The sequence below is a fragment of the Triturus cristatus genome, chromosome 4_1 (assembly GCF_964204655.1).
Source record: "Triturus cristatus chromosome 4_1, aTriCri1.1, whole genome shotgun sequence".
NCBI lineage: Eukaryota > Metazoa > Chordata > Amphibia > Caudata > Salamandridae > Triturus > Triturus cristatus.
Window position 1 is genome coordinate 134,553,619 of NC_140585.1, and position 21,794 is coordinate 134,575,412.

At 41.4% G+C, this 21,794-nt stretch overlaps 12 non-coding genes across 12 annotated transcripts; all 12 read right to left on the bottom strand.

Annotated features, from left to right (window-relative positions):
- Positions 1-426: 426 nt before the first annotated feature.
- TRNAG-CCC (transfer RNA glycine (anticodon CCC)) lies at positions 427-499 on the bottom strand. The gene has a single exon. It is a non-coding gene; the product is annotated as a tRNA-Gly (tRNA).
- Positions 500-2,014: 1,515 nt separating this feature from the next.
- On the bottom strand, positions 2,015-2,087 carry TRNAR-CCU (transfer RNA arginine (anticodon CCU)). Its single transcript has one exon. It is a non-coding gene; the product is annotated as a tRNA-Arg (tRNA).
- A 5,329-nt stretch (positions 2,088-7,416) lies between these two features.
- Positions 7,417-7,489, bottom strand: TRNAR-CCU (transfer RNA arginine (anticodon CCU)). Its single transcript has one exon. It is a non-coding gene; the product is annotated as a tRNA-Arg (tRNA).
- Positions 7,490-9,004: 1,515 nt separating this feature from the next.
- On the bottom strand, positions 9,005-9,077 carry TRNAR-CCU (transfer RNA arginine (anticodon CCU)). Its single transcript has one exon. It is a non-coding gene; the product is annotated as a tRNA-Arg (tRNA).
- Positions 9,078-10,593: 1,516 nt separating this feature from the next.
- TRNAR-CCU (transfer RNA arginine (anticodon CCU)) lies at positions 10,594-10,666 on the bottom strand. The gene has a single exon. It is a non-coding gene; the product is annotated as a tRNA-Arg (tRNA).
- A 1,515-nt stretch (positions 10,667-12,181) lies between these two features.
- Positions 12,182-12,254, bottom strand: TRNAR-CCU (transfer RNA arginine (anticodon CCU)). The gene has a single exon. It is a non-coding gene; the product is annotated as a tRNA-Arg (tRNA).
- Positions 12,255-13,769: 1,515 nt separating this feature from the next.
- TRNAR-CCU (transfer RNA arginine (anticodon CCU)) lies at positions 13,770-13,842 on the bottom strand. The gene has a single exon. It is a non-coding gene; the product is annotated as a tRNA-Arg (tRNA).
- A 1,515-nt stretch (positions 13,843-15,357) lies between these two features.
- Positions 15,358-15,430, bottom strand: TRNAR-CCU (transfer RNA arginine (anticodon CCU)). The gene has a single exon. It is a non-coding gene; the product is annotated as a tRNA-Arg (tRNA).
- Positions 15,431-16,945: 1,515 nt separating this feature from the next.
- TRNAR-CCU (transfer RNA arginine (anticodon CCU)) lies at positions 16,946-17,018 on the bottom strand. The gene has a single exon. It is a non-coding gene; the product is annotated as a tRNA-Arg (tRNA).
- Positions 17,019-18,533: 1,515 nt separating this feature from the next.
- Positions 18,534-18,606, bottom strand: TRNAR-CCU (transfer RNA arginine (anticodon CCU)). Its single transcript has one exon. It is a non-coding gene; the product is annotated as a tRNA-Arg (tRNA).
- A 1,512-nt stretch (positions 18,607-20,118) lies between these two features.
- TRNAR-CCU (transfer RNA arginine (anticodon CCU)) lies at positions 20,119-20,191 on the bottom strand. Its single transcript has one exon. It is a non-coding gene; the product is annotated as a tRNA-Arg (tRNA).
- Positions 20,192-21,706: 1,515 nt separating this feature from the next.
- On the bottom strand, positions 21,707-21,779 carry TRNAR-CCU (transfer RNA arginine (anticodon CCU)). Its single transcript has one exon. It is a non-coding gene; the product is annotated as a tRNA-Arg (tRNA).
- Between the last annotated feature and the right edge of the window lie 15 nt (positions 21,780-21,794).

A 21,794-nucleotide genomic window follows, 5' to 3' on the forward strand; every position in this document is an offset into this window, starting at 1 on the left:
TATTCTCTACATAGCTCTGGAAGTTTCCAGACGTGGAGTGAAACTGTTTTGAAAGTAGGACAAATTGCTCCTTCCTGCATATGCTAATTTTTCACACTCACATAGGTTGTATACATTTTATGTATCCTGGCTTGACCTATTCAAGTAGCTGAAAGCCTGTCACCACCTCTAGAAACAAGATTCACACCAATCCAATTCAAATCATTTTTTCCAAAGGAATAAGTTCTGGCCGGTCGAAAATGCATCTCACAAAAATAGGCATTTAAAAATATACTTTGCAGTTTCAGAACCCTAACATGACTGTGAAGTGTACACAAGTAAAACAGGACAGTTTCAAAGTACCTAATCCCTCATAAACTTCTGAGAGGAAGCATGTAATAAATCTACCTAATTTTCTGGAGAAGAAATAGGGAGGATTTTTGTTATCACCTCAGATGGGACTTGAACCCACAATCCCTGGCTTGGGAGGCCAGTGCCTTATCCATTAGGCCACTGAGGCACACATGCATAGCTCTTTTCTAGAGGCATTATTTAAATGTATTCTATGGTCAGACACCGGTGTGTGCACACAGGGCATTTCTCACTTCTCTCTATAAGTAAACTTCCCATTTTCATCCTCTTCCATCCCCGACTTTAACGCTCTCTTCTATGCTATAATGGAGACTTTGCAATTTTAGCAAGTGGAGAGAAATTGGAGAACCACTTTCGACTCCACACTTCTTCTTCACTTACTTCTTTTCTCAATATACTGGGCTTAGAAAATGGTATCAAGCCATCCTTATCATCAGTAGGACACGGAAAGAGGCACTAAGTCTCCTAACCAAGTTCAACCACACTCTGCAACTTAACCATTGCACTACAAATTAGGCAACGGGGGCATCAGCAAAGGCAGCCAATGTGCCCATCCTTTATACATTTTGTGTAGTACTTTTCTTACTCGGAGGCAAAATCAGCACTTTAACTGCCCAAATCATACAGATTTTACACATGTAGCACTCTATGCACACATAGGCACACACCTTGCAGTTCTTCTACACACACTTAAGCTAAAAACCCATTCTGTCACGTCAAAATTCTGCAAACCTATTACATATTCAGTGCGTCGGCATAGAAGCACTTTTTAATGCCACTAAAATGCACAAGTAGTTAGACTGAAGATGCAACCTGAATGAGTTTACAGTATGTACTCCACTTTATTAATGATTAGTAATGAGAAAGTGAGGACTACAAGAGTATTGGAAAATACTTTTTCCACTCTGAATGTAAAGCAGATTGTGTGACCATTGGCCAAAAACGACCACGAAGGGACTCGAACCCTCAAACTTCTGATCCGAAGTCAGACGCCTTATCCATTAGGCCACGCGGTAATCCGTCCACCTGAGGTGATTTTTATCATGTAGGTGGTATGCATGGATGGAGAACATATTATTGAAAGGTATTCAGGTTTACATCCCATAGTGTTCTTTCAGCTCTTTTCGCTGGAAGCACTTTTTTGGAATCTATATATTGAGAATTTTATGAGTACGATATGCTTTTGTTTTCCTTTTTCCATACAAACCTCTTTCCTCATGAGCTTAAAGCTCATTTGTATGCTCTACATAGCTCTGGACGTTTCCAGACGTGGAGTGAAACTGTTTTGAAAGTAGTACAAATTGCTCCTTCCTGCATATGCTAATTTTTCACACTCACATAGGTTGTATAAGTTTTATGAATCCTGGCTTGACCTATTCAAGTAGCTGAAAGCCTGTCACCACCTCTAGAAACAAGATTCACACCAATCCAATTCATATCATTTTTTCCAAAGGAATATGTTCTGGCCGGTCGAAAATGCATCTCACAAAAATAGGCATTTAAAAATCTACTTTGCAGTTTCAGAACACTAACATGACTGTGAAGTGTACACAAGTAAAATGGGACCGTTTCAAAGTACCTAATCCCTCATAAACTTCTGAGAGGAAGCATGTAATAAATCTACCTAATTTTCTGGAAAAGAAAGAGGGAGGATTTTTGTTATCACCTCAGATGGGACTTGAACCCACAATCCCTGGCTTAGGAGGCCAGTGCCTTATCCATTAGGCCACTGAGGCACACATACATAGGTCCTTTCTAGAGGCATTATTTAAATGTATTCTATGGTCAGACACCGGTGTGTGCACACAGGGCATTTCTCACTTCTCTCTATAAGTAAACTTCCCATTTTCATCCTCTTCCATCCCCGACTTTAACGCTCTCTTCTATGCTATAATGGAGACTTTGCAATTTTAGCAAGTGGAGAGAAATTGGAGAACCACTTTCGACTCCACACTTCTTCTTCACTTACTTCTTTTCTCAATATACTGGGCTAAGAAAATGGTATCAAGCCATCCTTATCATCAGTAGGACACGGAAAGAGGCACTAAGTCTCCTAACCAAGTTCAACCACCCTCTGCAACTTAACCATTGCACTACAAATTAGGCAACGGGGGCATCAGCAAAGGCAGCCAATGTGCCGATCCTTTATACATTTTGTGTAGTACTTTTCTTACTCGGAGGCAAAATCAGCACTTTAACTGCCCAAATCATACAGATTTTACACATGTACCACTCTATGCACACATAGGCACACACCTTGCAGTTCTTCTACACACACTTAAGCTAAAAACCCATTCTGTCACGTCAAAATTCTGCAAACCTATTACATATTCAGTGTGTCGGCATAGAAGCACTTTTTAATGCCACTAAAATGCACAAGTAGTTAGACTGAAGATGCAACCTGAATGAGTTTACAGTATGTACTCCACTTTATTAATGATTAGTAATGAGAAAGTGAGGACTACAAGAGTATTGGAAAATACTTTTTCCACTCTGAATGTAAAGCAGATTGTGTGACCATTGGCCAAAAACGACCACGAAGGGACTCGAACCCTCAAACTTCTGATCCGAAGTCAGATGCCTTATCCATTAGGCCACGCAGTGATCCGTCCACCTGAGATGATTTTTATCATGTAGGTGGTATGCATGGATGGAGAACATATTATTGAAAGGTATTCAGGTTTACATCCCATAGTGTTCTTTCAGCTCTTTTCGCTGGAAGCACTTTTTTGGAATCTATATATTGAGAATTTTATGAGTACGATATGCTTTTGTTTTCCTTTTTCCATACAAACCTCTTTCCTCATGAGTTTAAAGCTCATTTGTATGCTCTACATAGCTCTGGACGTTTCCAGACGTGGAGTGAAACAGTTTTGAAAGTAGTACAAATTGCTCCTTCCTGCATATGCTAATTTTTCACACTCACATAGGTTGTATAAGTTTTATGAATCCTGGCTTGACCTATTCAAGTAGCTGAAAGCCTGTCACCACCTCTAGAAACAAGATTCACACCAATCCAATTCATATCATTTTTTCCAAAGGAATATGTTCTGGCCGGTCGAAAATGCATCTCACAAAAATAGTCATTTAAAAATCTACTTTGCAGTTTCAGAACACTAACATGACTGTGAAGTGTACACAAGTAAAATGGGACCGTTTCAAAGTACCTAATCCCTCATAAACTTCTGAGAGGAAGCATGTAATAAATCTACCTAATTTTCTGGAAAAGAAAGAGGGAGGATTTTTGTTATCACCTCAGATGGGACTTAAACCCACAATCCCTGGCTTAGGAGGCCAGTGCCTTATCCATTAGGCCACTGAGGCACACATGCATAGGTCCTTTCTAGAGGCATTATTTAAATGTATTCTATGGTCAGACATCGGTGTGTGCACACAGGGCATTTCTCACTTCTCTCTATAAGTAAACTTCCCATTTTCATCCTCTTCCATCCCCGACTTTAACGCTCTCTTCTATGCTATAATGGAGACTTTGCAATTTTAGCAAGTGGAGAGAAATTGGAGAACCACTTTCGACTCCACACTTCTTCTTCACTTACTTCTTTTCTCAATATACTGGGCTTAGAAAATGGTATCAAGCCATCCTTATCATCAGTAGGACACGGAAAGAGGCACTAAGTCTCCTAACCAAGTTCAACCACACTCTGCAACTTAACCATTGCACTACAAATTAGGCAACGGGGGCATCAGCAAAGGCAGCCAATGTGCCGATCCTTTATACATTTTGTGTAGTACTTTTCTTACTCTGAGGCAAAATCAGCACTTTAACTGCCCAAATCATACAGATTTTACACATGTAGCACTCTATGCACACATAGGCACACACCTTGCAGTTCTTCTACACACACTTAAGCTAAAAACCCATTCTGTCACGTCAAAATTCTGCAAACCTATTACATATTCAGTGCGTCGGCATAGAAGCACTTTTTTTTTTTTTTTTTTTTTTTTGAAAACCTTTATTGACAGTTCAAGAAGAACAAGTATGGGCCTACAACCCCCCAGGGCCGGCCGCTAAGCAATCAGAACAATAACAACAAGTATAAACACAGGCAGCACTTCGGGGAGCAAAATCGTACTGCTAATACTGTGAACAGCGTAAGTAGGGCACCAGGAGAAAGAGGTTTTCATTTTATGATGAAACAAGGCAGAAGGATCAGGTGACAAGCAATTTTAAAAACAACGATCACGGATATGCGGAGTAATGAACGTTAGCGATTTACAGCAATCTATTCGGTCAATGGCGCAAACACAAGAACATCAGGATGGGGAAACACATAGTATACAGTTGCGCCCGCAGTCACCCGCCAGAACTCCCCAAGAACACCCCGGAAGTTGTGAACACATGGAACGGCAACGAGGCATAGCAAAAGGAGGTGTATCACGCTGATCCCAGAAAAGAAAACAAAAAGAATCAGAGAAGAAAAAGGAGGCCATGGAAAAAAAGATGAAAGAATACAGAATCCCCTCCCCCAACCCCCCACCCTGCACCTCTGCAGATGAGTACGGCCCCCCCCCCCAGCAGTGTGCCTGTCGCCCTGGAACCAGACCCGAAATATAGGAGAATAGGGAAAAAGAAGTAGGAAAGGACCCCCACCAGACGGGGGGGTAGAGAAAGTATTTATAAACTGGAGGAGGGCCTTCATAACAGACCCCCGGCTTCTCCCTCCCGCACGGTAAGGTTCCCCTAAAGTGAACAAGGAACAGCACAAAAACAATCTTCTCAAACCTCGATGGGGAGCATTATGCACCTATTGTGCCAGTAGCCATGTCAGGAGAGCACACCACCCCAAGCCCACCCGTCCACTAGGCGACCACCCCCGAGGGGCTAGCCTCATCCCTGACCACTCTTTGGAATTCTGCCCATGCCAACCCCTCGACCCAGCACCATACCCAATGTTCCTAGGCAGAGGAATGTCCAACAACAACAGAGAAGCGACGCACACAGGTGGGGTGGAAGTCTCTGAGCATCAACACAGTCCGCCGCTTGAGGAAACAGGCTTCCCAGTGCTGCCCTAGGATCTGCTCTGCACGCAAGGTTCAGGAAGGCAGAAGCAGCCAAAGCAGACATTAGTTGCTGGAGTTGTCTCTGGGTCGCAGGAGGGCATGCACGGGATGAGGCCACCACATCCCACTCAGGTCCGACGCCTCCGGGACAGATCAGGCCCTCAGAAGGTCGAACACACTGTAGCATACTGGCCGGGGCGTCCAGTCGTACACTAACCTCAGGGGTGGCCGCCACAGCGTCCTCCTGCGCGCAGTGTGGGTAGACTCTGTGTTCGTGCGGACAGGCGGGCCGCCACTGCCCCAACTCCGACGCCACACCATCGAGCTTACTCCCCAGGTTCACGAAACCATGAACCAAGGAGGAGTGAAGAGTACCAATAGCCTCGAGGAGGTCGCCGTACCCCAGCTCAGCTCTTTGTGATCTCGCCGCCACACTCTCAAAAATCGTACGCTCACAGGCCCGCTGCGGCCCAGCGGACAGGATGGTAGGCTTCATCGACCCAAGATGGCCGCCAAGTATGCCCGACCCTCACCGGGGCCGGGACCCCGGGACAAGCGTCGCGATGTCCACGTCGCGGGTGACCGGGTTTCGGGGCCAGGCAAAAAACTATCCGTGGTCACGGGCAACAGTCGTCCCCACCACGGACCAGCTCCCGTAGAAATCCGGGGGCGGCCCGCAATGATCGGGGCAGGATACGGACGGCGGCCGGGCAGCTCACCAGCAAGGCAGGGGCAGCCACCGGAGGATCTAAGATTTGCGCCCCCGGTCATGCACTCGGTCAGCTACACTGGGCAGTAGAAGTGACCACGCCGAGATGTAGGCCGAGTTTGGCACCGCTCCGGTGGGCCGACTCCACCCAGTCACCACCAGCCGCTGTTGTCGCACTGCCACCCGGCCACGGCGTCCACTCGATGTCCCGGCTCCAGGGTCGCACAGGCCGCAAGGTTCAGATGCAGTTTTCTCCGGCGATAGCACTGCTAGAAACCTCGGAGTCACACAGTCGGGAGCCCCTCTCCTTCAGAAACACGACCACGTAGCACAGGTTGAGGATCTCAGGCAGGATATTCGTGCGGGATGCGGAGGTTCATGGAGCCGGGAGTCTACGCTGCCGTCCCGGTCGCCATCTTGGCTCCTCCCAGAAGCACTTTTTAATGCCACTAAAATGCACAAGTAGTTAGACTGAAGATGCAACCTGTATGAGTTTACAGTATGTACTCCACTTTATTAATGATTAGTAATGAGAAAGTGAGGACTACAAGAGTATTGGAAAATACTTTTTCCACTCTGAATGTAAAGCAGATTGTGTGACCATTGGCCAAAAACGACCACGAAGGGCCTCGAACCCTCAAACTTCTGATCCGAAGTCAGACGCCTTATCCATTAGGCCACGCGGTCATCCGTCCACCTGAGATGATTTTTATCATGTAGGTGGTATGCATGGATGGAGAACATATTATTGAAAGGTATTCAGGTTTACATCCCATAGTGTTCTTTCAGCTCTTTTCGCTGGAAGCACTTTTTTGGAATCTATATATTGAGAATTTTATGAGTACGATATGCTTTTGTTTTCCTTTTTCCATACAAACCTCTTTCCTCATGAGTTTAAAGCTCATTTGTATTCTTTACATAGCTCTGGAAGTTTCCAGACGTGGAGTGAAACTGTTTTGAAAGTAGGACAAATTGCTCCTTCCTGCATATGCTAATTTTTCACACTCACATAGGTTGTATAAGTTTTATGAATCCTGGCTTGACCTATTCAAGTAGCTGAAAGCCTGTCACCACCTCTAGAAACAAGATTCACACCAATCCTATTCAAATCATTTTTTCCAAAGGAATATGTTCTGGCCGGTCGTAAATGCATCTCACAAAAATAGGCATTTAAAAATCTACTTTGCAGTTTCAGAACACTAACATGACTGTGAAGTGTACACAAGTAAAATGGGACCGTTTCAAAGTACCTAATCCCTCATAAACTTCTGAGAGGAAGCATGTAATAAATCTACCTAATATTCTGGAAAAGAAAGTGGGAGGATTTTTGTTATCACCTCAGATGGGACTTGAACCCACAATCCCTGGCTTAGGAGGCCAGTGCCTTATCCATTAGGCCACTGAGGCACACATGCATAGCACTTTTCTAGAGGCATTATTTAAATGTATTCTATGGTCAGACACCGGTGTGTGCACACAGGGCATTTCTCACTTCTCTCTATAAGTAAACTTCCCATTTTCATCCTCTTCCATCCCCGACTTTAACGCTCTCTTCTATGCTATAATGGAGACTTTGCAATTTTAGCAAGTGGAGAGAAATTGGAGAACCACTTTCGACTCCACACTTCTTCTTCACTTACTTCTTTTCTCAATATACTGGGCTAAGAAAATGGTATCAAGCAATCCTTATCATCAGTAGGACACGGAAAGAGGCACTAAGTCTCCTAACCAAGTTCAACCACACTCTGCAACTTAACCATTGCACTACAAATTAGGCAACGGGGGCATCAGCAAAGGCAGCCAATGTGCCGATCCTTTATACATTTTGTGTAGTACTTTTCTTACTCGGAGGCAAAATCAGCACTTTAACTGCCCAAATCATACAGATTTTACACATGTAGCACTCTATGCACACATAGGCTCACACCTTGCAGTTCTTCTACACACACTTAAGCTAAAAACCCATTCTGTCACGTCAAAATTCTGCAAACCTATTACATATTCAGTGCGTCGGCATAGAAGCACTTTTTAATGCCACTAAAATGCACAAGTAGTTAGACTGAAGATGCAACCTGAATGAGTTTACAGTATGTACTCCACTTTATTAATGATTAGTAATGAGAAAGTGAGGACTACAAGAGTATTGGAAAATACTTTTTCCACTCTGAATGTAAAGCAGATTGTGTGACCATTGGCCAAAAACGACCATGAAGGGACTCGAACCCTCAAACTTCTGATCCGAAGTCAGACGCCTTATCCATTAGGCCACGCGGTCATCCGTCCACCTGAGATGATTGTTATCATGTAGGTGGTATGCATGGATGGAGAACATATTATTGAAAGGTATTCAGGTTTACATCCCATAGTGTTCTTTCAGCTCTTTTCGCTGGAAGCACTTTTTTGGAATCTATATATTGAGAATTTTATGAGTACGATATGCTTTTGTTTTCCTTTTTCCATACAAACCTCTTTCCTCATGAGTTTAAAGCTCATTTGTATGTTCTACATAGCTCTGGACGTTTCCAGACGTGGAGTGAAACTGTTTTGAAAGTAGTACAAATTGCTCCTTCCTGCATATGCTAATTTTTCACACTCACATAGGTTGTATAAGTTTTATGAATCCTGGCTTGACCTATTCAAGTAGCTGAAAGCCTGTCACCACCTCTAGAAACAAGATTAACACCAATCCAATTCATATCATTTTTTCCAAAGGAATATGTTCTGGCCGGTCGAAAATGCATCTCACAAAAATAGGCATTTAAAAATCTACTTTGCAGTTTCAGAACACTAACATGACTGTGAAGTGTACACAAGTAAAATGGGACCGTTTCAAAGTACCTAATCCCTCATAAACTTCTGAGAGGAAGCATGTAATAAATCTACCTAATTTTCTGGAAAAGAAAGAGGGAGGATTTTTGTTATCACCTCAGATGGGACTTGAACCCACAATCCCTGGCTTAGGAGGCCAGTGCCTTATCCATTAGGCTACTGAGGCACACATACATAAGTCCTTTCTAGAGGCATTATTTAAATGTATTCTATGGTCAGACATCGGTGTGTGCACACAGGGCATTTCTCACTTCTCTCTATAAGTAAACTTCCCATTTTCATCCTCTTCCATCCCCGACTTTAACGCTCTCTTCTATGCTATAATGGAGACTTTGCAATTTTAGCAAGTGGAGAGAAATTGGAGAACCACTTTCGACTCCACACTTCTTCTTCACTTACTTCTTTTCTCAATATACTGGGCTTAGAAAATGGTATCAAGCCATCCTTATCATCAGTAGGACACGGAAAGAGGCACTAAGTCTCCTAACCAAGTTCAACCACACTCTGCAACTTAACCATTGCACTACAAATTAGGCAACGGGGGCATCAGCAAAGGCAGCCAATGTGCCGATCCTTTATACATTTTGTGTAGTACTTTTCTTACTCGGAGGCAAAATCAGCACTTTAACTGCCCAAATCATACAGATTTTACACATGTACCACTCTATGCACACATAGTCACACACCTTGCAGTTCTTCTACACACACTTAAGCTAAAAACCCATTCTGTCACGTCAAAATTCTGCAAACCTATTACATAATCAGTGCATCGGCATAGAAGCACTTTTTAATGCCACTAAAATGCACAAGTAGTTAGACTGAAGATGCAACCTGAATGAGTTTACAGTATGTACTACACTTTATTAATGATTAGTAATGAGAAAGTGAGGACTACAAGAGTATTGGAAAATACTTTTTCCACTCTGAATGTAAAGCAGATTGTGTGACCATTGGCCAAAAACAACCACGAAGGGACTCAATCCCTCAATCTTCTGATCCGAAGTCCGACGCCTTATCCATTAGGCCACGCGGTCATCCGTTCACCTGAGATGATTTTTATCATGTAGGTGGTATGCATGGATGGAGAACATATTATTGAACGGTATTCAGGTTTACATCCCATAGTGTTCTTTCAGCTCTTTTCGCTGGAAGCACTTTTTTGGAATCTATATATTGAGAATTTTATGAGTACGATATGCTTTTGTTTTCCTTTTTGCATACAAACCTCTTTCCTCATGAGTTTAAAGCTCATTTGTATGCTCTACATAGCTCTGGACGTTTCCAGACGTGGAGTGAAACTGTTTTGAAAGTAGTACAAATTGCTCCTTCCTGCATATGCTAATTTTTCACACTCACATAGGTTGTATAAGTTTTATGAATCATGGCTTGACCTATTCAAGTAGCTGAAAGCCTGTCACCACCTCTAGAAACAAGATTCACACCAATCCAATTCAAATCATTTTTTCCAAAAGAATATGTTCTGGCCGGTCGAAAATGCATCTCACAAAAACTAGGCATTTAAAAATATACTTTGCAGTTTCAGAACACTAACATGACTGTGAAGTGTACACAAGTAAAATCTGACAGTTTCAAAGTACCTAATCCCTCATAAACTTCCGAGAGGAAGCATGTAATAAATCTACCTAATTTTCTGGAAAAGAAAGTGGGAGGATTTTTGTTATCACCTCAGATGGGACTCGAACCCACAATCCCTGGCTTAGGAGGCCAGTGCCTTATCCATTAGGCCACTGAGGCACACATGCATAGCTCTTTTCTAGAGGCATTATTTAAATGTATTCTATGGTCAGACACCGGTGTGTGCACACAGGGCATTTCTCACTTCTCTCTAGAAGTAAACTTCCCATTTTCATCCTCTTCGATCCCCGACTTTAACGCTCTCTTCTATGCTATAATGGAGACTTTGCAATTTTAGCAAGTGGAGAGAAATTGGAGAACCACTTTCGACTCCACACTTCTTCTTCACTTACTTCTTTTCTCAATATACTGGGCTTAGAAAATGGTATCAAGCCATCCTTATCATCAGTAGGACACGGAAAGAGGCACTAAGTCTCCTAACCAAGTTCAACCACACTCTGCAACTTAACCATTGCACTACAAATTAGGCAACGGGGGCATCAGCAAAGGCAGCCAATGTGCCGATCCTTTATACATTTTGTCTAGTACTTTTCTTACTCGGAGGCAAAATCAGCACTTTAACTGCCCAAATCATACAGATTTTACACATGTAGCACTCTATGCACACATAGGCACACACCTTGCAGTTCTTCTACACACACTTAAGCTAAAAACCCATTCTGTCACGTCAAAATTCTGCAAACCTATTACATATTCAGTGCGTCGGCATAGAAGCACTTTTTAATGCCACTAAAATGCACAAGTAGTTAGACTGAAGATGCAACCTGAATGAGTTTACAGTATGTACTCCACTTTATTAATGATTAGTACTGAGAAAGTGAGGACTACAAGAGTATTGGAAAAGACTTTTTCCACTCTGAATGTAAAGCAGATTGTGTGACCATTTTCCAAAAACGACCACGAAGGGACTCGAACCCTCAATCTTCTGATCCCAAGTCAGACGCCTTATCCATTAGGCCACGCGGTCATCCGTCCACCTGAGATGATTTTTATCATGTAGGTGGTATGCATGGATGGAGAACATATTATTGAACGGTATTCAGGTTTACATCCCATAGTGTCCTTTCAGCTCTTTTCGCTGGAAGCACTTTTTTAGAATCTATATATTGAGTATTTTATGAGTACGATATGCTTTTGTTTTCCTTTTTGCATACAAACCTCTTTCCTCATGAGTTTAAAGCTCATTTGTATTCTCTACATAGCTCTGGAAGTTTCCAGACGTGGAGTGAAACTGTTTTGAAAGTAGGACAAATTGCTCCTTCCTGCATATGCTAATTTTTCACACTCACATAGGTTGTATACTTTTTATGAATCCTGGCTTGACCTATTCAAGTAGCTGAAAGCCTGTCACCACCTCTAGAAACAAGATTCACACCAATCCAATTCAAATCATTTTTTCCAAAGGAATATGTTCTGGCCGGTCGAAAATGCATCTCACAAAAATAGGCATTTAAAAATATACTTTGCAGTTTCAGAACACTAACATGTCTGTGAAGTGTACACAAGTAAAATGGGACCGTTTCAAAGTAACTAATCCCTCATAAACGTCTGAGAGGAAGCATGTAATAAATCTACCTAATTTTCTGGAAAAGATAGAGGGAGGATTTTTGTTATCACCTCAGATGGGACTCGAACCCACAATCCCTGGCTTAGGAGGCCAGTGCCTTATCCATTAGGCCACTGAGGCACACATGCATAGCTCTTTTCTAGAGGCATTATTTAAATGTATTCTATGGTCAGACACCGGTGTGTGCACACAGGGCATTTCTCACTTCTCTCTATAAGTAAACTTCCCATTTTCATCCTCTTCCATCCCCGACTTTAACGCTCTCTTCTATGCTATAATGGAGACTTTGCAATTTTAGCAAGTGGAGAGAAATTGGAGAACCACTTTCGACTCCACACTTCTTCTTCACTTACTTCTTTTCTCAATATACTGGGCTTAGAAAATGGTATCAAGCCATCCTTATCATCAGTAGGACACGGAAAGAGGCACTAAGTCTCCTAACCAAGTTCAACCACACTCTGCAACTTAACCATTGCACTACAAATTAGGCAACGGGGGCATCAGCAAAGGCAGCCAATGTGCCGATCCTTTATACATTTTGTGTAGTACTTTTCTTACTCGGAGGCAAAATCTGCACTTTAACTGCCCAAATCATACAGATTTTACACATGTAGCACTCTATGCACACATAGGCACACACCTTGCAGTTCTTCTACACACACTTAAGCTAAAAACCCATTCCGTCACGTCAAAATTCTGCAAACCTATTACATATTCAGTGCGTCGGCATAGAAGCACTTTTTAATGCCACTAAAATGCACAAGTAGTTAGACTGAAGATGCAACCTGAATGAGTTTACAGTATGTACTCCACTTTATTAATGATTAGTACTGAGAAAGTGAGGACTACAAGAGTATTGGAAAAGACTTTTTCCACTCTGAATGTAAAGCAGATTGTGTGACCATTTTCCAAAAACGACCATGAAGGGACTCGAACCCTCAATCTTCTCATCCGAAGTCAGACGCCTTATCCATTAGGCCACGCAGTCATCCATCCACCTGAGATGATTTTTATCATGTAGGTGGTATGCATGGATGGAGAACATATTATTGAACGGTATTCAGGTTTACATCCCATAGTGTTCTTTCAGCTCTTTTCGCTGGAAGCACTTTTTTAGAATCTATATATTGAGTATTTTATGAGTACGATATGCTTTTGTTTTCCTTTTTGCATACAAACCTCTTTCCTCATGAGTTTAAAGCTCATTTGTATTCTCTACATAGCTCTGGAAGTTTCCAGACGTGGAGTGAAACTGTTTTGAAAGTAGGACAAATTGCTCCTTCCTGCATATGCTAATTTTTCACACTCACATAGGTTGTATACTTTTTATGAATCCTGGCTTGACCTATTCAAGTAGCTGAAAGCCTGTCACCACCTCTAGAAACAAGATTCACACCAATCCAATTCAAATCATTTTTTCCAAAGGAATATGTTCTGGCCGGTCGAAAATGCATCTCACAAAAATAGGCATTTAAAAATATACTTTGCAGTTTCAGAACACTAACATGTCTGTGAAGTGTACACAAGTGAAATGGGACCGTTTCAAAGTAACTAATCCCTCATAAACTTCTGAGAGGAAGCATGTAATAAATCTACCTAATTTTCTGGAAAAGATAGAGGGAGGATTTTTGTTATCACCTCAGATGGGACTCGAACCCACAATCCCTGGCTTAGGAGGCCAGTGCCTTATCCATTAGGCCACTGAGGCACACATGCATAGCTCTTTTCTAGAGGCATTATTTAAATGTATTCTATGGTCAGACACCGGTGTGTGCACACAGGGCATTTCTCACTTCTCTCTATAAGTAAACTTCCCATTTTCATCCTCTTCCATCCCCGACTTTAACGCTCTCTTCTATGCTATAATGGAGACTTTGCAATTTTAGCAAGTGGAGAGAAATTGGAGAACCACTTTCGACTCCACACTTCTTCTTCACTTACTTCTTTTCTCAATATACTGGGCTTAGAAAATGGTATCAAGCCATCCTTATCATCAGTAGGACACGGAAAGAGGCACTAAGTCTCCGAACCAAGTTCAACCACACTCTGCAACTTAACCATTGCACTACAAATTAGGCAACGGGGGCATCAGCAAAGGCAGCCAATGTGCTGATCCTTTATACATTTTGTGTAGTACTTTTCTTACTCGGAGGCAAAATCAGCACTTTAACTGCCCAAATCATACAGATTTTACACATGTAGCACTCTATGCACACATAGGCACACACCTTGCAGTTCTTCTACACACACTTAAGCTAAAAACCCATTCTGTCACGTCAAAATTCTGCAAACCTATTACATATTCAGTGCGTCGGCATAGAAGCACTTTTTAATGCCACTAAAATGCACAAGTAGTTAGACTGAAGATGCAACCTGAATGAGTTTACAGTATGTACTCCACTTTATTAATGATTAGTAATGAGAAAGTGAGGACTGCAAGAGTATTGGAAAATACTTTTTCCACTCTGAATGTAAAGCAGATTGTGTGACCATTGGCCAAAAACGACCACGAAGGGACTCGAACGCTCAATCTTCTGATCCGAAGTCAGACGCTTTATCCATTAGTCCACGCGGTCATCCGTCCACCTGAGATGATTTTTATCATGTAGATGGTATGCATGGATGGAGAACATATTATTGAAAGGTATTCAGGTTTACATCCCATAGTGTTCTTTCAGCTCTTTTGGCTGGAAGCACTTTTTTGGAATCTATATATTGAGAATTTTATGAGTACGATATGCTTTTGTTTTCCTTTTTCCATACAAACCTCTTTCCTCATGAGTTTAAAGCTCATTTGTATTCTCTACATAGCTCTGGAAGTTTCCAGACGTGGAGTGAAACTGTTTTGAAAGTAGGACAAATTGCTCCTTCCTGCATATGCTAATTTTTCACACTCACATAGGTTGTATACATTTTATGTATCCTGGCTTGACCTATTCAAGTAGCTGAAAGCCTGTCACCACCTCTAGAAACAAGATTCACACCAATCCAATTCAAATCATTTTTTCCAAAGGAATATGTTCTGGCCGGTCGAAAATGCATCTCACAAAAATAGGCATTTAAAAATATACTTTGCAGTTTCAGAACACTAACATGTCTGTGAAGTGTACACAAGTAAAATGGGACCGTTTCAAAGTAACTAATCCCTCATAAACTTCTGAGAGGAAGCATGTAATAAATCTACCTAATTTTCTGGAAAAGATAGAGGGAGGATTTTTGTTATCACCTCAGATGGGACTCGAACCCACAATCCCTGGCTTAGGAGGCCAGTGCCTTATCCATTAGGCCACTGAGGCACACATGCATAGCTCTTTTCTAGAGGCATTATTTAAATGTATTCTATGGTCAGACACCGGTGTGTGCACACAGGGCATTTCTCACTTCTCTCTATAAGTAAACTTCCCATTTTCGTCCTCTTCCATCCCCGACTTTAACGCTCTCTTCTATGCTATAATGGAGACTTTGCAATTTTAGCAAGTGGAGAGAAATTGGAGAACCACTTTCGACTCCACACTTCTTCTTCACTTACTTCTTTTCTCAATATACTGGGCTTAGAAAATGGTATCAAGCCATCCTTATCATCAGTAGGACACGGAAAGAGGCACTAAGTCTCCTAACCAAGTTCAACCACACTCTGCAACTTAACCATTGCACTACAAATTAGGCAACGGGGGCATCAGCAAAGGCAGCCAATGTGCTGATCCTTTATACATTTTGTGTAGTACTTTTCTTACTCGGAGGCAAAATCAGCACTTTAACTGCCCAAATCATACAGATTTTACACATGTAGCACTCTATGCACACATAGGCACACACCTTGCAGTTCTTCTACACACACTTAAGCTAAAAACCCATTCTGTCACGTCAAAATTCTGCAAACCTATTACATATTCAGTGCGTCGGCATAGAAGCACTTTTTAATGCCACTAAAATGCACAAGTAGTTAGACTGAAGATGCAACCTGAATGAGTTTACAGTATGTACTCCACTTTATTAATGATTAGTACTGAGAAAGTGAGGACTACAAGAGTATTGGAAAAGACTTTTTCCACTCTGAATGTAAAGCAGATTGTGTGACCATTTTCCAAAAACGACCACGAAGGGACTCGAACCCTCAATCTTCTCATCCGAAGTCAGACGCCTTATCCATTAGGACACGCAGTCATCCATCCACCTGAGATGATTTTTATCATGTAGGTGGTATGCATGGATGGAGAACATATTATTGAACGGTATTCAGGTTTACATCCCATAGTGTTCTTTCAGCTCTTTTCGCTGGAAGCACTTTTTTAGAATCTATATATTGAGTATTTTATGAGTACGATATGCTTTTGTTTTCCTTTTTGCATACAAACCTCTTTCCTCATGAGTTTAAAGCTCATTTGTATTCTCTACATAGCTCTGGAAGTTTCCAGACGTGGAGTGAAACTGTTTTGAAAGTAGGACAAATTGCTCCTTCCTGCATATGCTAATTTTTCACACTCACATAGGTTGTATACTTTTTATGAATCCTGGCTTGACCTATTCAAGTAGCTGAAAGCCTGTCACCACCTCTAGAAACAAGATTCACACCAATCCAATTCAAATCATTTTTTCCAAAGGAATATGTTCTGGCCGGTCGAAAATGCATCTCACAAAAATAGGCATTTAAAAATATACTTTGCAGTTTCAGAACACTAACATGTCTGTGAAGTGTACACAAGTGAAATGGGACCGTTTCAAAGTAACTAATCCCTCATAAACTTCTGAGAGGAAGCATGTAATAAATCTACCTAATTTTCTGGAAAAGATAGAGGGAGGATTTTTGTTATCACCTCAGATGGGACTCGAACCCACAATCCCTGGCTTAGGAGGCCAGTGCCTTATCCATTAGGCCACTGAGGCACACATGCATAGCTCTTTTCTAGAGGCATTATTTAAATGTATTCTATGGTCAGACACCGGTGTGTGCACACAGGGCATTTCTCACTTCTCTCTATAAGTAAACTTCCCATTTTCATCCTCTTCCATCCCCGACTTTAACGCTCTCTTCTATGCTATAATGGAGACTTTGCAATTTTAGCAAGTGGAGAGAAATTGGAGAACCACTTTCGACTCCACACTTCTTCTTCACTTACTTCTTTTCTCAATATACTGGGCTTAGAAAATGGTATCAAGCCATCCTTATCATCAGTAGGACATGGAAAGAGGCACTAAGTCTCCTAACCAAGTTCAACCACACTCTGCAACTTAACCATTGCACTACAAATTAGGCAACGGGGGCATCAGCAAAGGCAGCCAATGTGCTGATCCTTTATACATTTTGTGTAGTACTTTTCTTACTCGGAGGCAAAATCAGCACTTTAACTGCCCAAATCATACAGATTTTACACATGTAGCACTCTATGCACACATAGGCACACACCTTGCAGTTCTTCTACACACACTTAAGCTAAAAACCCATTCTGTCACGTCAAAATTCTGCAAACCTATTACATATTCAGTGCGTCGGCATAGAAGCACTTTTTAATGCCACTAAAATGCACAAGTAGTTAGACTGAAGATGCAACCTGAATGAGTTTACAGTATGTACTCCACTTTATTAATGATTAGTAATGAGAAAGTGAGGACTGCAAGAGTATTGGAAAATACTTTTTCCACTCTGAATGTAAAGCAGATTGTGTGACCATTGGCCAAAAACGACCACGAAGGGACTCGAACGCTCAATCTTCTGATCCGAAGTCAGACGCTTTATCCATTAGTCCACGCGGTCATCCGTCCACCTGAGATGATTTTTATCATGTAGATGGTATGCATGGATGGAGAACATATTATTGAAAGGTATTCAGGTTTACATCCCATAGTGTTCTTTCAGCTCTTTTGGCTGGAAGCACTTTTTTGGAATCTATATATTGAGAATTTTATGAGTACGATATGCTTTTGTTTTCCTTTTTCCATACAAACCTCTTTCCTCATGAGTTTAAAGCTCATTTGTATTCTCTACATAGCTCTGGAAGTTTCCAGACGTGGAGTGAAACTGTTTTGAAAGTAGGACAAATTGCTCCTTCCTGCATATGCTAATTTTTCACACTCACATAGGTTGTATACATTTTATGTATCCTGGCTTGACCTATTCAAGTAGCTGAAAGCCTGTCACCACCTCTAGAAACAAGATTCACACCAATCCAATTCAAATCATTTTTTCCAAAGGAATATGTTCTGGCCGGTCGAAAATGCATCTCACAAAAATAGGCATTTAAAAATATACTTTGCAGTTTCAGAACACTAACATGTCTGTGAAGTGTACACAAGTAAAATGGGACAGTTTCAAAGTAACTAATCCCTCATAAACTTCTGAGAGGAAGCATGTAATAAATCTACCTAATTTTCTGGAAAAGATAGAGGGAGGATTTTTGTTATCACCTCAGATGGGACTCGAACCCACAATCCCTGGCTTAGGAGGCCAGTGCCTTATCCATTAGGCCACTGAGGCACACATGCATAGCTCTTTTCTAGAGGCATTATTTAAATGTATTCTATGGTCAGACACCGGTGTGTGCACACAGGGCATTTCTCACTTCTCTCTATAAGTAAACTTCCCATTTTCATCCTCTTCCATCCCCGACTTTAACGCTCTCTTCTATGCTATAATGGAGACTTTGCAATTTTAGCAAGTGGAGAGAAATTGGAGAACCACTTTCGACTCCACACTTCTTCTTCACTTACTTCTTTTCTCAATATACTGGGCTTAGAAAATGGTATCAAGCCATCCTTATCATCAGTAGGACACGGAAAGAGGCACTAAGTCTCCTAACCAAGTTCAACCACACTCTGCAACTTAACCATTGCACTACAAATTAGGCAACGGGGGCATCAGCAAAGGCAGCCAATGTGCTGATCCTTTATACATTTTGTGTAGTACTTTTCTTACTCGGAGGCAAAATCAGCACTTTAACTGCCCAAATCATACAGATTTTACACATGTAGCACTCTATGCACACATAGGCACACACCTTGCAGTTCTTCTACACACACTTAAGCTAAAAACCCATTCTGTCACGTCAAAATTCTGCAAACCTATTACATATTCAGTGCGTCGGCATAGAAGCACTTTTTAATGCCACTAAAATGCACAAGTAGTTAGACTGAAGATGCAACCTGAATGAGTTTACAGTATGTACTCCACTTTATTAATGATTAGTAATGAGAAAGTGAGGACTGCAAGAGTATTGGAAAATACTTTTTCCACTCTGAATGTAAAGTAGATTGTGTGACCATTGGCCAAAAACGACCACGAAGGGACTCGAACGCTCAATCTTCTGATCCGAAGTCAGACGCTTTATCCATTAGTCCACGCGGTCATCCGTCCACCTGAGATGATTTTTATCATGTAGATGGTATGCATGGATGGAGAACATATTATTGAAAGGTATTCAGGTTTACATCCCATAGTGTTCTTTCAGCTCTCTTCGCTGGAAGCACTTTTTTGGAATCTATATATTGAGAATTTTATGAGTACGATATGCTTTTGTTTTCCTTTTTCCATACAAACCTCTTTCCTCATGAGTTTAAAGCTCATTTGTATTCTCTACATAGCTCTGGAAGTTTCCAGACGTGGAGTGAAACTGTTTTGAAAGTAGGACAAATTGCTCCTTCCTGCATATGCTAATTTTTCACACTCACATAGGTTGTATACATTTTATGTATCCTGGCTTGACCTATTCAAGTAGCTGAAAGCCTGTCACCACCTCTAGAAACAAGATTCACACCAATCCAATTCAAATCATTTTTTCCAAAGGAATATGTTCTGGCCGGTCGTAAATGCATCTCACAAAAATAGGCATTTAAAAATCTACTTTGCAGTTTCAGAACACTAACATGACTGTGAAGTGTACACAAGTAAAATGGGACCGTTTCAAAGTACCTAATCCCTCATAAACTTCTGAGAGGAAGCATGTAATAAATCTACCTAATATTCTGGAAAAGAAAGTGGGATTTTTGTTATCACCTCAGATGGGACTTGAACCCACAATCCCTGGCTTAGGAGGCCAGTGCCTTATCCATTAGGCCACTGAGGCACACATGCATAGCACTTTTCTAGAGGCATTATTTAAATGTATTCTATGGTCAGACACCGGTGTGTGCACACAGGGCATTTCTCACTTCTCTCTATAAGTAAACTTCCCATTTTCATCCTCTTCCATCCCCGACTTTAACGCTCTCTTCTATGCTATAATGGAGACTTTGCAATTTTAGCAAGTGGAGAGAAATTGGAGAACCACTTTCGACTCCACACTTCTTCTTCACTTACTTCTTTTCTCAATATACTGGGCTAAGAAAATGGTATCAAGCAATCCTTATCATCAGTAGGACACGGAAAGAGGCACTAAGTCTCCTAACCAAGTTCAACCACACTCTGCAACTTAACCATTGCACTACAAATTAGGCAACGGGGGCATCAGCAAAGGCAGCCAATGTGCCGATCCTTTATACATTTTGTGTAGTACTTTTCTTACTCGGAGGCAAAATCAGCACTTTAACTGCCCAAATCATACAGATTTTACACATGTAGCACTCTATGCACACATAGGCTCACACCTTGCAGTTCTTCTACACACACTTAAGCTAAAAACCCATTCTGTCACGTCAAAATTCTGCAAACCTATTACATATTCAGTGCGTCGGCATAGAAGCACTTTTTAATGCCACTAAAATGCACAAGTAGTTAGACTGAAGATGCAACCTGAATGAGTTTACAGTATGTACTCCACTTTATTAATGATTAGTAATGAGAAAGTGAGGACTACAAGAGTATTGGAAAATACTTTTTCCACTCTGAATGTAAAGCAGATTGTGTGACCATTGGCCAAAAACGACCATGAAGGGACTCGAACCCTCAAACTTCTGATCCGAAGTCAGACGCCTTATCCATTAGGCCACGCGGTCATCCGTCCACCTGAGATGATTGTTATCATGTAGGTGGTATGCATGGATGGAGAACATATTATTGAAAGGTATTCAGGTTTACATCCCATAGTGTTCTTTCAGCTCTTTTCGCTGGAAGCACTTTTTTGGAATCTATATATTGAGAATTTTATGAGTACGATATGCTTTTGTTTTCCTTTTTCCATACAAACCTCTTTCCTCATGAGTTTAAAGCTCATTTGTATGCTCTACATAGCTCTGGACGTTTCCAGACGTGGAGTGAAACTGTTTTGAAAGTAGTACAAATTGCTCCTTCCTGCATATGCTAATTTTTCACACTCACATAGGTTGTATAAGTTTTATGAATCCTGGCTTGACCTATTCAAGTAGCTGAAAGCCTGTCACCACCTCTAGAAACAAGATTAACACCAATCCAATTCATATCATTTTTTCCAAAGGAATATGTTCTGGCCGGTCGAAAATGCATCTCACAAAAATAGGCATTTAAAAATCTACTTTGCAGTTTCAGAACACTAACATGACTGTGAAGTGTACACAAGTAAAATGGGACCGTTTCAAAGTACCTAATCCCTCATAAACTTCTGAGAGGAAGCATGTAATAAATCTACCTAATTTTCTGGAAAAGAAAGAGGGAGGATTTTTGTTATCACCTCAGATGGGACTTGAACCCACAATCCCTGGCTTAGGAGGCCAGTGCCTTATCCATTAGGCTACTGAGGCACACATACATAAGTC